This window comes from Engystomops pustulosus, chromosome 10 (genome assembly GCF_040894005.1).
Source record: "Engystomops pustulosus chromosome 10, aEngPut4.maternal, whole genome shotgun sequence".
In the NCBI taxonomy this organism is placed as follows: domain Eukaryota; kingdom Metazoa; phylum Chordata; class Amphibia; order Anura; family Leptodactylidae; genus Engystomops; species Engystomops pustulosus.
Genome location: NC_092420.1, coordinates 98,705,604 through 98,721,475, shown reverse-complemented (window position 1 = coordinate 98,721,475; position 15,872 = coordinate 98,705,604). Strand labels below are relative to the sequence as shown.

The 15,872-nt window shown below is 48.3% G+C and overlaps 1 protein-coding gene across 2 annotated transcripts in view; it reads left to right on the top strand.

The window, feature by feature from the left end:
• Positions 1-1,619: 1,619 nt before the first annotated feature.
• The window catches only part of GNG12 (G protein subunit gamma 12), a 58,662-nt gene continuing 44,409 nt past the window's right edge, over positions 1,620-15,872 (top strand). Inside the window, exon 1 of one of the 2 annotated variants that reach the window (XM_072128184.1) lies at positions 1,620-1,776. The gene's annotated coding sequence lies outside the window, so the exon portion shown is untranslated. The remainder of the gene's footprint in view (positions 1,777-15,872) is intronic. The other variant, XM_072128186.1, reaches the window with a different exon arrangement.

Genomic DNA, 15,872 nt, shown 5'->3' with positions numbered 1-15,872 from the left:
GCACCTGTGTGACATCACATGACCAGGAGGTAAACAATGAAGCTTCCTGTTGAATTACAGCAAGCAGAGATCTAGAAAACTCTGAGGAATTGATACAGAAAGTCTATTGGAAAAGTGCAGAACTTTACATGACACAAACCATATCAATTATTTGCTGCAAATGGACAACCCCTTTAAGTAAATACATCTAGGAATTTCTGTACTTTGCACGCAGTCGTGATGCCCCATAAATTGTTAGAATTCACATGAGAAATAAATCTAATGGTGTGATGTGTGGAGCTCATCGTGTGACGCTCAAAGTCATCCAGAGCAGCTCCACGAGCGATTGCGCCCAAACTAGACAGGAAACCAATTGTTTGACTCATTAAAATAAACGCCATTAACCTTTTCACGACCAGCCAGCGTGAAAATAACGTTGAGTGGACGTGAAGGGGTGTATGGAGAGGGCTCACACACCAATTACAGGACAGACTGTCCAAAAAACTCCCAGGAATAGGATCTGCTCAGAGTTTTGCGTCTCGGACCGGTGACTTTCAGTCTGATCCACGGAGACCACAGGTAACACACGGACAAAAACCTTGAGGGCGTGCTCACATGATGCGTTGTTTGATGCGTTTTTGATCACATGCTGAGGTTACATTGCGTTTTAGCAAATGCAGTGGAAACGCAATGTAACGTTAGCATGTGATTAAGGCTGAAGCGTCAAAAACGCATCAAAAAACGCGGCGCAACGTGCGAACGCGCCCTGAGGGCTTAATCAGCACCACTGAGATAGGCAGGATGTAGTCATTGCCCCACAAAATGGGAGGCAAAATGGAGGTGTTTTAGGATCAGATATTGGGTGAGCATTATACCAAGGGGGGCAAAATTAGATCAGTATTTAGATATTCTGGGGGTTCATTCACAAATGTGAGGTGAAGTAACATTTTCTTGAAGTAATTAACGAAAATTATTTAATATATGCTAAAACTCCAGCCTTTTAGCTTTGGTTTTGTGGAAATGTGTTTTGATAAAACGTGGATTTACCGCACTGTCTGAATAAGGACTTTATTGGCCACGTCTGTGACGTCGTGTACATGGCTCCGTTCACACGTGATAGTTACATCGGGTTTTGATACCAAAACGCATGAATCTTTACCCAATGCATCAAAAAAGCCACATGGCGTGTACTGTACATTAAAACGCCACGTAAACGCCACGTGTGACCGCACCCTGAGGCCGCGTTTCAGTCGTGTTTTAAATGCATTGAGGAAAAATTAATGCCTTTTGGTGAAAATACTGATGATTTTAAAGGATGCGTTTTTCCTTTGATAGTTTCAAAAAAACCTGCAAAACCGTCACGTGTGAACACTGGCTCAACATCTAGTCGCTGCAAGGTGACAAGTTATGAACATTTATTGGACACGTATTTTTATTATGTGCTATGGTATGTGCTGTGCATCTCCTAAGGCGATAGTTTAGAGTTTTCTGTGTAATTTTCACCTCAGAATAATCCACCATCTTCCTCCCTCCCCTTTTCCCGCCCTTTTTCTTCCATCGCTTCTCACCTCTCCGCCCCGCCCGATAACCCCGCCCCTGCCTCAGGTGGGGCGGAGACGCGGTAGGCGTGCTCTAGCAGGAGGCTCCTTCTGACGTCACAATCCTTCCCAGCATTCCCGAGCATTCACTGCCTTAGCAACCGCGGAGTGAGACCGAGGCGCGGCCGGGTGAGAGGTCAGCGGAGAGACACCGGGCCAGGCAGCGGGCGGCGGCTCGGAGTCACCGGGAGGAGCGGAGGTGAGGAGCGCATGGACAGGAGGAGTTGTCAGAGGGATCCTGGGATGTGTCACGGAGGGTGCGGGTGTCACTCTGGGGCTCCTGGGCAGGTCACTGTCACTGGCTCCCTCGTCCGCGATAGATCTGTCACTAATCGTGCCGTCACTTGGATCTGGAGATCACTGAGGGGTCACAGGTCACCTGTAGTGTCAGGAGATCCCTCCTAAACCTCCCGGAGATCACTGAGGGGGTCACAGGTCACCTGTAGTGTCAGGAGATCCCTCCTAAACCTCCTGGAGATCACTGAGGGGTCACAGATCACCTGTAGTGTCAGGAGATCCCTCCTAAACCTCCTGGAGATCACTGAGGGGGTCACAGATAACCTGTAGTGTCAGGAGATCCCTCCTAAACCTCCTGGAGATCATTGAGGGGGTCACAGATCACCTGTAGTGTCAGGAGATCCCTCCTAAACCACCCGGAGATCACTGAGGGGTCACAGATTACCTGTCGTGTCAGGAGATCCCTCCTAAACCTCCCGGAGATCACTGAGGGGTCACAGATTACCTGTAGTGTCAGGAGATCCCTCCTAAACCACCCGGAGATCACTGAGGGGTCACAGATTACCTGTAGTGTCAGGAGATCCCTCCTAAACCACCCGGAGATCACTGAGGGGTCAAAGATCACCTGTAGTGTCAGGAGATCCCTCCTAAACCTCCCGGAGATCACTGAGGGGTCACAGATTACCTGTAGTGTCAGGAGATCCCTCCTAAACCTCCTGGAGATCACTGAGGGGGTCACAGATTACCTGTAGTGTCAGGAGATCCCTCCTAAACCTCCTGGAGATCACTGAGGGGTCACAGATTACCTGTAGTGTCAGGAGATCCCTCCTAAACCACCCGGAGATCACTGAGGGGTCAAAGATCACCTGTAGTGTCAGGAGATCCCTCCTAAACCTCCCGGAGATCACTGAGGGGTCACAGATCACCTGTAGTGTCAGGAGATCCCTCCTAAACCTCCCGGAGATCACTGAGGGGTCACAGATCACCTGTAGTGTCAGGAGATCCCTCCTAAACCTCCTGGAGATCACTGAGGGGGTCACAGATAACCTGTAGTGTCAGGAGATCCCTCCTAAACCTCCTGGAGATCATTGAGGGGGTCACAGATCACCTGTAGTGTCAGGAGATCCCTCCTAAACCACCCGGAGATCACTGAGGGGTCACAGATTACCTGTCGTGTCAGGAGATCCCTCCTAAACCTCCCGGAGATCACTGAGGGGTCACAGATTACCTGTAGTGTCAGGAGATCCCTCCTAAACCACCCGGAGATCACTGAGGGGTCAAAGATCACCTGTAGTGTCAGGAGATCCCTCCTAAACCTCCCGGAGATCACTGAGGGGTCACAGATTACCTGTAGTGTCAGGAGATCCCTCCTAAACCTCCTGGAGATCACTGAGGGGGTCACAGATTACCTGTAGTGTCAGGAGATCCCTCCTAAACCTCCTGGAGATCACTGAGGGGTCACAGATTACCTGTAGTGTCAGGAGATCCCTCCTAAACCACCCGGAGATCACTGAGGGGTCAAAGATCACCTGTAGTGTCAGGAGATCCCTCCTAAACCTCCCGGAGATCACTGAGGGGTCACAGATCACCTGTAGTGTCAGGAGATCCCTCCTAAACCTCCCGGAGATCACTGAGGGGTCACAGATCACCTGTAGTGTCAGGAGATCCCTCCTAAACCTCCTGGAGATCACTGAGGGGGTCACAGATAACCTGTAGTGTCAGGAGATCCCTCCTAAACCTCCTGGAGATCATTGAGGGGGTCACAGATCACCTGTAGTGTCAGGAGATCCCTCCTAAACCACCCGGAGATCACTGAGGGGTCACAGATTACCTGTCGTGTCAGGAGATCCCTCCTAAACCTCCCGGAGATCACTGAGGGGTCACAGATTACCTGTAGTGTCAGGAGATCCCTCCTAAACCACCCGGAGATCACTGAGGGGTCAAAGATCACCTGTAGTGTCAGGAGATCCCTCCTAAACCTCCCGGAGATCACTGAGGGGTCACAGATTACCTGTAGTGTCAGGAGATCCCTCCTAAACCTCCTGGAGATCACTGAGGGGGTCACAGATTACCTGTAGTGTCAGGAGATCCCTCCTAAACCTCCTGGAGATCACTGAGGGGTCACAGATTACCTGTAGTGTCAGGAGATCCCTCCTAAACCACCCGGAGATCACTGAGGGGTCAAAGATCACCTGTAGTGTCAGGAGATCCCTCCTAAACCTCCCGGAGATCACTGAGGGGTCACAGATCACCTGTAGTGTCAGGAGATCCCTCCTAAACCTCCCGGAGATCACTGAGGGGGTCACAGATTACCTGTAGTGTCAGGAGATCCCTCACATTGACCTTCTTGCTAATAAACCTCCCGGAGATCACTGAGGGGTCACAGGTCACCTGTAGTGTCAGGAGAGCCCTCCTAAACCTCCCGGAGATCACTGAGGGGTCACAGATTACCTGTAGTGTCTGGAGATCCCTCCTGGAGATCACTGAGGGGTCACAGGTCACCTGTAGTGTCAGGAGATCCCTCTTAAACCTCCTGGAGATCACTGAGGGGTCACAGATCACCTGTAGTATCAGGAGATCCCTCCTAAACCTCCCGGAGATCACTGAGGGGGTCACAGATCACCTGTAGTGTCAGGAGATCCCTCACATTGACCTTCTTACTCATAAACCTCCTGATCACTTGCTCAATAGGTTTAATAAAACTACAGTCCCATCTCCTTGTTCCTGTAGATCACATGAACCCATAGATCTCCTTGTATGTCAAGGTGGGGACACAAACTGCAGATCCCCTCGTATATCTGTAGGCGCCAGTGGATCGGTAGATTCTTCCTGTATACTTCTCCATGGATTCTTTAAATCCACTCGTAAACTTTAGACCTCCGCCCCTTATTGGATCTTGTCAAGATGCAGATTCCCTTGCATGTCCGTCTGTAGATCCCATGGAACCTCTGATTACCTTGAACATCTTTCCCATAAATCTGTTGATATTTTATGTTTGTCATTTTGATCCCATAAACCTCCGATCCCTTTGTGTCAAGTCATCGACTTCTTTCTACATAAACCTCCACTTTAGATCCCCCCCCCCCCCCTGTACATCCCTCCTCGGATCCCGTCACACATATATATTACCTTTTGTGGATGTCATGAATCCATAGATCATCTTGTATAATGTGGAGTCAGAACACTGCAGATCCCCTTGTGTGACTGTAGAGACCAGTGGAATCGTAGATCCTTTTCCTTCTATGTCTCGGTGGATTCTATAAATCCTTCGCTCCATTTGGAAACTTTAGCCCCAATCCTGTCAAAAGTGTAAATTCCCTTGTGTGTCTGTAAGTGGATCCCAAGGTAGTGTAGATTCTCCTAGCACTGGATCTCTCAATGGATCCCACTGTACTGTTGACCCCCTGGTGTGTTTGTCATTAGAGCTTTTATGATCTATAGATCTCCGCCCCCATGACTGTCTCAGGGTAATGTTTGGTTTGTTCAGTGAATCCCCTCTTGATCACTTTGATCTCCACATCCCTCCTCTGGTCCTGTGGCTTGCAGGCTTCTTGACCTACATCCTACTTTTCCCCAGTGATCGGATTCTCTGACTTGTGGATCATCTGGATGGGTTACTGATTACTTTCTACGTCTCCATAGATCTTCGTAATCATTTCTGACCGTTGACAGCCTGTGCCATCGTTTATTGTAACAAATTTGGGCAATTTTGGTGGTGCAGACGTTCAGCAAACCTCACAGGTATTTACTGCAAGCAGAACGATGGGTCTTTTAGTTGGAAATCATTGGATTGTGTAATTGTGGTCTATTCTCCATCCTGTGTGTGATTGGACATGGGCCGGTATCTGTCCTCCGCTTGTGTTTGCAGGGGTTTTATGTGGAGCTCACAGTGAATGATACTTGTTACTTTCTTTTGTTACTTATTCAGTTTGTAGCTTCATTGTTTCACCGTTGGTACCGGTACTGAGTGATGTATCCTACTGTTATACTTAATAGGTTGTGTTGGGAGAAATATTCCAGTTTTGATATCTTCCATCTTGGGAAAATATTCTTGGCCCCCTGTTGGGGTCAATGCACATGTACTATGGTTACTTTGGACCCTTTGTGAATTTAGGGTTCTTGGTGGATCACATTAACCTGCAGATACTCTTGTAAGTTTCTCATTGGATCCTATAAACCTCATCTCCCTTTCAGACTCGGTGGTATAACAATATGTAGCGCCATCATATTCCACAGCGCTGCACAGATCACGGCCACGTATACATGGGGAATATGGGCCATAATCCCAAGATCTTATATGTCTTTTCTCCTATTGTCCTCTGTTATCAGCCATTTCAGTCTGGGGAGAAGAGTAAGGCCGGTCGCCCACAAGGACATTCGTCCAGAGAAAAACACTGGCCTGGCCGGATTTCCCGGACTAAATCTTGTATTACCAGACTGCACTCAGCATGTCCATTCAGTCCGGCACCAGTACATGGAGCGTTTATCTCGGACCGGACTCGTTTGTGAGCAACAGGGCTTTGAGTTTATCTCTAGGTTGGTTCAGCAAGACAGGACTGGATGTAAACCTTGGATGTAAAGTTTCTATGCACAAAATGTTATTAGATGTGTTCACCTCGTGCCCCGCAGACACAATAAATCCTCCCTGTCCATGGACCCCCCAGAACAATCCCAGCCGTCTGTGATCCCTACGGCTTTGCTGCTGTCGCTGAGATGTACTGTCCCTTTAAATCTGTGCCCCACAATGTTTCACAATCACGTGGGACACACTACAGTGGATTGTCTCTCCAGACTTAGTTATAAGAGCGTCCTATTGATCAGGCAGAGATTTATGATCTTCTCTCCTGTTCCCGCTGCCGCGCAGTCCTTGCCAAGTTCCTATTGGAAAAGGCTGTGGGCACAGTCTGCCGTGTGTTTGCTTAATTATCTCGGTTTCCTTCACCCCTGTCTTGAAGTGAAGGTTGCTGCTTCCTTGGCAAGGTCCCAACCTTGAATGTTGTTATAGCAGACGTGCGTCTTCACTCCTGACGTCTTGTGAACAAAGTGCTGAGGTTTTGCATTCAGGTGCCGTAAGACTGTGGCCCCCAACCTGTCGGGAAGCGACGACTCCCGGCCTCGTCTTGTAGGAGCTGGTGTGGGCACTGAACTTGTCGTATCCCCTAAAACCCCCTTCCCAATTCCGTACAGCATAGAGGTCACTAACGAATAGCAAACCGCACGGTGAGATTAATTAACATCTGTCCTCCGACTCCTCTCCCCCTTCTAATTAATCCAGTTTTTAGAATCATTCATGTGAATTCTGCAGGATTTGGAGCAGGATTAGTGCGCGGTTAACGTGACTTCTGAAATCCACGTCGCACATATTAAACCAATTACCGATCGCTTTAATCAAACAGCTGTCAAAACGGATTTACCGACCGATCGCAGGGAGCGCTCCAGGTCTTGGTTGTAGACACAAAATCCAGAAAAATGGGGATAGAATATTCCACAAACAAATTAGCGCAAATGAGGATCATGAGAGAAAGCAAGGGGTTAATCTATCTTGTTATATGCGGCTTTATACTTTAACCATTAACCCCTTTGTCATCGCATATGCACGTGGTTCTGGTCCGGATCTTGCATGATAAAGGAGTTCTGGGCTTATAAATAAAGCGGACAGTAAATTCCGATCTAACAATTTAGGGCTTTTTCCTGAAATTTTAGGGTGCGTTTTTAAACGCATTACAAAATGAATGCGTTTTTGTATGTTGCCGTGCGTTTGGCTGGATTAAATCCGTTTTTCTTCATCTCTGGAAGTGTTAGGATACATTCACATTAACGTATGGGGGACGTATATACGGCCGATATACGCCCCCCATACACTTCTATGGGCGCACGGCACCCTACGGGAGCGGTACGGTGCAGCACACGTGCGGCACCGTACCGTTCCGTACCCGGGAAAAAGATAGGACCTGTCCTATCTTTTCCCGTAATACGGCGCCGTGCGCCATAGGTTGCTATGGAGAGGGGCGGGGGTGAGCTGCGCTCACCTCCTCCTCCTCTCCCCGTACACTGCCGTTGCCCGCTACGGTACGGTACGGGCGGGCAACGGCAGTGTGAATATAGCCTAAGCTGCTGTGATTAACGTTTTCACAGCTGCTTACACTTCCAGAAATGAAGAAAAACGGACTCAAACCAGCCAAATACCTGCTAAACATAAAAATAAAGTGTTTTGCAATGTGTGTGAAAATATAACAAAAAACGCACTGTGACCGCGTTCACACGTGGTAGTAATGCGTGCGCGCATCAGAACAGCCGAGAAGAGGGGATTCGCCAGATTACATAGCTCTTCACAATGCTTTTACAAAACGCCTGTGAACGCACCCTTCTACTGTGTTACGGTTTTTGGTTCCCATGGCCGCTATACAGTGAACTAAACCTTCTGCTTCTCTCTCCCTCCGCTGTATAAATTTTAGCATCTGACCCAAAATCTTTAATGGCCTATAATCCTATGGATAAGGCAGTAATATTTGCTTGGTGGGACCTTTTATTGTCAGTTTGAAGACGTCTGCTTGCTGTCAGTGAATGGCTTTGTATCACAAGCAGCAAAAGTAGTCGTCACAATGTATTTCGCCACAATTTCAGTGTCTTAGTTGCCTGGAAGGGAAACTTTTAGATCGGACTGTGAGCAGTGAGTGAGCCCAGCTGGGGGTAAGATGTGCTGCAGCAGCTCTTCTAGCGGCTCGGCTGGGCGTGCGGAGCCCTACTTTACATGAGTTGGTGATGAGATTATTAACCAGGTTGGACGTAGCGGTGGAGCACGTGTCTACGTATTCGCAGTCCATCACTCTACCCTTTTATGGGGGCTCTTAGTCTGTACTTGGGGTCCCTGTCTAATGGAAACTATCCCCATGTGGGGACGTCTGACACTTGGCTGCAATCTCTCTGATTGTAAATATTCAGTCCCCATTCATATCGATGCTGAACAGGTTCTACACTGTTATATGATTCCGACTTGCCCTCTCCTGCCCCTGGTTTGCCATTGTTGTTCCCCTGCGCTTCCATTGGGCTCATGGTCTGGTCATGACAATACACCGGTGCCCAGGGAACGTTTGCAGATGGCCGGGCACAAGGCATATACCAAGCGCGGACTACAGTACCTGCTCTGAAGAAGGGTATGTCAGTAAGGATATGTACGCACAGGGGTGACAGGGGGTACAATGTCCTGTTATTGGTGTCTCGGACGCCGCTCTGCGGATTCCTTGTGTCGCTGTTCCGTTCTTCCTCTGGGCTGCGGGCAGTCAGCGAGGGAAATGGAAAGTGAAAAGTATTGTAGAGGCGGCGAGCTCCCGGACACCTTTATACCCCGCTGTGTAGCCGTCCAGCCCCCGTCCCCGCACATTATATACTGATGTCATGATGTGACCGCGCACTTATGGGGGCTCTCCGGATCCGCCGGTCACCGCTCTTCTACATGATGATGTGCGGTGGCACCAAGCAGAAGAGACGTGAGGGATCGGCCAGGTTAGTGTCATGACAAGTGGCTGACATCTGGAGACGGCTTTATATTCTCCAGGAGGGCATTAAAGGCATACGAAGGGGCCACAGCCTGGAGGTGCAGCAGCAGGACCTTCACGGGTACCTGGCAGTGTCTTTCCTTCATCGATTTGGTGGAATTGCACTTGTATTTGTGATGTCTGCAGGATACAATTAGGAAATATCTTTGGAAGTTGCCCCATTGGTGATTTTGGTTTCTAGTTTTGGATCAGTGGTTCTGAGTGGTGTGTACACCCCGTCTGCCACGTACGGTGTGTCACATATTGTGTACACAGTGGGTGTTGTGTAGGGGTGGGTTCACATGTTTTCGGTGGGAGCCTCTTCTCTGTGCTGATGACCTGTGGGCCCCCCCCTGATGGCGCAGCGTCGGTCCCCCTTTCCATGACACCGCCGCCACCTCGTGTCTGTCGCTCGTCCTTGCGCTGCTCTATGTTTGGCCAGTGAATACTGAATGATTAACCCCCGGCCTGTCCCCGCTGCAGATAACGAGGCTCTTCCCGGTGGTTTATACTGCGATGAAACTTCCTCGATTGTAGAACAACTCCCTGGAAGTTTCTGGTTTGTGTACTTTGGCTCGTTCCGATTGCCTCATTTCCTCCAGCCATTTGTGGCTTCTGTTGTGTCAGGATCCGACGTCATGTGTGGAAATGAACATTTACAGCTTCTTTTTTTTTTTTTCCCTCTCGATTACTTTCACTTTTTAGAACATTTTTGATTCTATTGTTAATAAACCCTTAAAGGGAACCTGCCAGGTATAAGCGGCGCCGTCCCTGAAAGTATAACATAATCCGGTGCTGCTCCTTGATTAGTCTTTCATATTGTCATGTGACATGTAAATAACAATTGTCACCCATTCCTTTTGATTGGACACAAAATAGGTTATTGCTGGGCAATGTTTTCCGATGTTATAGTGACGGGTAGAAATAAAACATCCTTTAAGATCTAATACATATGGCATAGGATGAGACCCTATACAGACCATGTGTACACAGGACTCTGTTTCTATACTACCAAACTGTAAGACTGTCGTGCGTCATACCAAATCATCGGTGTATTGTGCACATTTTGTATGTGTCTCCAGCCTAAAATGGGAACTTTAAGCAGTTTTGACAATGGAAAGAATAGTGAGTGCAGCTCTGGGGTATAATACAGGATGTAACTCAGGATCAGTACAGGATAAGTAATGTCATGTATGTACACAGTGACTGCACCAGCAGCAGAATAGTGAGTGCAGCTCTGGAGTATAATACAGGATGTAACTCAGGATCAGTACAGGATAAGTAATGTCATGTATGTACACAGTGACTGCACCAGCAGCAGAATAGTGAGTGCAGCTCTGGGGTATAATACAGGATGTAACTCAGGATCAGTACAGGATAAGTAATGTCATGTATGTACACAATGACTGCACCAGCAGCAGAATAGTGAGTGCAGCTCTGGAGTATAATACAGGATGTAACTCAGGATCAGTACAGGATAAGTAATGTCATGTATGTACACAGTGACTGCACCAGCAGCAGAATAGTGAGTGCAGCTCTGGAGTATGATACAGGATATAACTCAGGATCAGTACAGGATAAGTAATGTCATGTATGTACACAGTGACTGCACCAGCAGCAGAATAGTGAGTGCAGCTCTGGGGTATAATACAGGATGTAACTCAGGATCAGTACAGAATAAGTAATGTCATGTATGTACACAGTGACTGCACCAGCAGCAGAATAGTGAGTGCAGCTCTGGAGTATAATACAGGATGTAACTCAGGATCAGTACAGGATAAGTAATGTCATGTATGTACACAGTGACTGCACCAGCAGCAGAATAGTGAGTGCAGCTCTGGAGTATAATACAGGATGTAACTCAGGATCAGTACAGGATAAGTAATGTCATGTATGTACACAGTGACTGCACCAGCAGCAGAATAGTGAGTGCAGCTCTGGGGTATAATACAGGATGTAACTCAGGATCAGTACAGGATAAGTAATGTCATGTATGTGCACAGTGACTGCACCAGCAGCAGAATAGTGAGTGCAGCTCTGGAGTATAATACAGGATGTAACTCAGGATCAGTACAGGATAAGTAATGTCATGTATGTACACAGTGACTGCACCAGCAGCAGAATAGTGAGTGCAGCTCTGGAGTATAATACAGAGGTGAATGTGTGGGTTTGTATATACAGTATATTAGAGGATGTGCTTGGTGTCTGGCTGGTTTCTTGTTCTCCCTTGTAGTCTGACAGATTTATATGTTGCCCTTCAGGTTGTCATGTAGTGTCTGCTCATCCAGGTATTATCGGATTACTTGCAGGAATCATTATCCCCTTTCAGAACTGAGCGGCACAGTTCTCTTCTCTCCCAAGGTTCCTGACACATTGTGCCGCACATCCTGCTGTTTATATACGAGTGCACAACACAATGCGAGTCTGAAAGAAGACACTCAGGGGGTGGGGGGCATCAAAGCGGGTAATGGTGGGATGTTACAGTAATGTGCACACAAACTGCCTCTGGGGCTGTGGATTGGGGGATCCTTCTATCTGGATACTTAGTAGTTAGATTGTGCGAAGGCTCCGATATTCCTTACATCAGATGAGGGAACAGGTCAATGTCCCCTTAGGAGAGCCTTTCAGTACTGTGAGTCTGAATCGTGTTCCCATGCTGCGGGTAGGGAGTCCTTATGCTCGGGCCATGGTAATCGTAACATGAGATGGAAATGCCCCTTTAAGAATCCGTCTTGGTAGTGGTGAGTCGCAGCCTGGCGAGCGCAGCACGGACCTGCTAAAACACGAAGCTGACATGGCGGAAGCAATGATATAAATAAGAACAATGTCTGGGCGCAGCGAGGAGGGGGCAGGAAGTCTCCTCGCGTTCTCCCCGGCTCGCTGTGAAGTTCTTGTATACGGAGATCCTCGGCTCCTGCTGTCACAAAGGAAACCGGGGTGTAAAGGTCACTTTATTGGGGGAAATAAAGCCCCATTAACCTGCGGGGGGGGGGGGGGGGGGAGTCGCTGTGAGATTATATGTGAGATGTCATCTAATGCTCCTTATAGGGGGCTCCTTGCATCGCGTGTCTATGCTGTCACAAAGGAAACCGGGGTGTAAAGGTCACTTTATTGGGGGAAATAAAGCCCCATTAACCTGCGGGGGGGGGGGGGGGGAGTCGCTGTGAGATTATATGTGAGATGTCATCTAATGCTCCTTATAGGGGGCTCCTTGCATCGCGTGGCTATGCTGTCACAAAGGAAAACGGGGCGTAAAGGTCACTTTATTGGGGGAAATAAAGCCCCATTAACCTGCGGGTGGGGGGGGGGGGTTGCTGTGAGATTTATATGTGAGATGATGTCATCGAATGCTCATTATAGGGGGCTCCTTGCATCGCGTGGCTATGCTGTCACATGAGTCTTCCATTTTTTTAGGTTTTTCAACTTTTTGTCCAGGTTTTCGTCACTTGTGTCACTACTGAAACATGGCCCGGGGTGTGCTGAAGGGTGGGGCAGATTTCTTGCCCTTGTTTCAGTCCTTGCAGCTTTAGTGGCTCAGATATATTCCGCGCCTTTGGTATTTCAGCTCAGCCAATCCTTGGAAGGTAGAAGTCGTGTTAGTAACAGCAGGACTGTGAAAAATGGAGTAGCTGCAGTCTGGATGCTGTGTCCTCACACTGCTGTGTTCTTGGCTCTCTGCATTCCACATGCTGGAGCAGGCTGCTGGCTGAATCCGTATATTCGGAGCAGAGGGGGAGGTGTTGTGGTTGCACAGCAGTGTGAGGACATGGCTGGGGTGGGGGATTTAACCCCTGCTGCATTGAAATAACATGGCCCCGGTTTATCCCCTATACTTCGAGTTACTTTGGATTTCTGATCCTTTTACTTCTGATAATGTAGATGAGTGAAGGACCTTCTGGGGTGTCGTATCCTGGGTGGCCCGAGCCTTTGGTCTTTGCTTCTTGCGTCCCGCGCCAGCTCCATCCATTTATATTCCTCTGTAAACAGGTGGGAACCTTCTGCTAGGATAGAACTGTGTATACAGCGCCGGCCTGGATCCAGATCCTGTGTATAAACAGAGGACCAGGTCCAGCAGTTTCCTGGCTTCTGGTGTCGCTGGAGAATAACACGTCTAAGCCGTGTGCACACTAGTAACCCGACTGCTGAAATGGACAACCTCTAAGAACACGCAACAAAATGTGACAGCAAAAATTAATATTAAATTTGCTTTCGCATTGTGCCGTGTTTTTTGGATTTGCGCACTGGGACCATCCCCCACCAGGGTCCCCACAAATGAATGGGGCGACGTGTCCAGCTTCTCCCTGCATCTGTGCTCTTCATGGCACTGCCGGATATGGCCAGGGGCTATACTATAGGCTCCTGTTTCCCGCAAGGTTCAGTACTTAAAGGAAACCTACCATGTGATGTGATGCAGTATGAAGCAAACATACCCTGAGACTGCTGAAGCTTCACTGATGCGGGATCTTATCTTGGTTAATCCCTGAACTGAGTGTTTTTGCTGATAAAACAGATATAACATTATGATAATGCAGCTCTGCCCCTTCTATGGCTGCCCCAGCGCTTCTCCTAGCACGTGAGTTTTTCACTGCAGGAGAGGATGATGTAATCCCTGGGATGTGCCTGAAGGCAGAATAATCAATTGCTGCACCATCCCCCAGCTGCTGTGTATGAGTGGTCCAGCTCAGGTTGATTAGTCATGTCTTGACTAACCTCTATTTGTAATTACAAGCTCCGTGTCTAATGTGTTGATCTAGCCAGCCAGCCTGACCCAGCTTTCCCAAGGTCCTGAATGTTATAATTGTTTATTCAGCAAAACCCCTCAGCTCAGGGATTAACCAAGATATGTTTCTGCATCAGTGTAGCTGCAGCAGTCTCAAGGAAGGTTTGCTTCATAATGCATCACACCACATGGTAGGTTTCCTTTTAATGTTTTGGTTCCGGAGGGTCACAGGACCTGCTTCATCCATTGAGTGGCCGCATTGGATCAGGGGACAGCACAGGGTGTGAGGTCCCCTGGTATACGGAAGTGACGTCCTTAGGTCCAAGGAGACCCCTGGCAGAAGTCAAGTCACCCTTATGCTACCTGGACTTTTGGGGTCCTGGGGGGGCACAAGGACCTGTCTACGCTGCAGTTGTAGTGGGGACCGAAGAGCATTAGGAATAAAACCGCAGACCATCCGTGAGCGGGTGTAATAGACTACCCCTTTAAGTAGCCCATGGAAGGTGTATTGGACCTTTAACCCCCTCTAATCCCTGGCTTGTATGAGGACCAGATGACTGGGCGCCATATATCCAGTAATCATCACATGTTATCAATACGAGACCTTCCTCGGATCCTCGCGGGTCTCATGTGCTGCGTCTGATCATCTGCTCCTGTTTAGATTTTTCCTGAAAATATTTGATCCGGAGCTGGGAGCAGACGTCCGTCTGGATAGTAGAGAAGTGAACAGTGAACATGTTGGATCTCCGATATTCCGATATTCCGGCTTTGTTAGCGCGGGAATGTGATCCCAGAGCCGGGACTCTTGATGCAGTTGCGTCTCCGTCCTCCTCCTCCTCCTCCTCGCTCAGTAATGAGTCACCGGAATAACCAGTTACTTTCCCCGCACCTTCCTCCATCGCTCTTTGCAGCTTTTCGGCTTTTGTTCTTTGCTTCGGTGTTTATCTTGGCGAGTGAGCGCCATTGGCAGGAAACGCACTCGCAAGTTTCCGCAGAGCATCGCAGGATTTCTTCCAGGTGATGGGAGCTGCCGCACGATCTCCCGTATCTGAGGGCGCGTTCACACGATGCAGTAACGTAACAAAACGTATGCGTGTGAACACAGCCTATAGAGACCGATCCGTATAAATTTTTTTTTTTTTTTTTTAGACCTGCTGCAGAAATCTGCTGCTGGGTTTTATATTTTCTGCTTTTATTGGTAGTTTCTAAAGTGTTAAAAAAAAAAAAACCTGGATCCCAATATCTGTGATCTCTGGGGTCTCCCCTGGACCTGTCCTTCACCTGATGATGGTTCACCTTATTCTTGCATGTAAAACCTATGTTAGTAGCATCAGGACTGTGAATAAGTGATGGATATTCCAGAATTGTGGCTTCTCCAAGGGCGTCCGTTTCGTGGCCAATTTTTTAGCATTCAGCCAAGAACTTGCCCCAAATTCCTGACACTGCTGCGCTCTGTACAATATTGTCCCTGGAGAGTTGTGTAACGGTACATTTGTGTAAGGGACCATCACTTCTGCTGTAAGTTACTGGCGTAGCAGCAGGCTTCTGTTTGAATATTACAGCAGTTGCTTGCATACCGGCAAACTTGGAGCAGCTGCAATCCTGGAATGTAAGTCCTGCTGCTATTAGGAACAACTCAAAGCGTATTATTACACATCTCTACAAGGGGTAATACCCAACACTGGCTGCACAGAGCACAGCAGGGTTAGGACACACCCCAGTACACTTGGAGAAGCTTCAAATCATATACCACAGTCCTGCTGCTACTAACAACATACACAAAGTTCCTGTATCGTCCCTGTA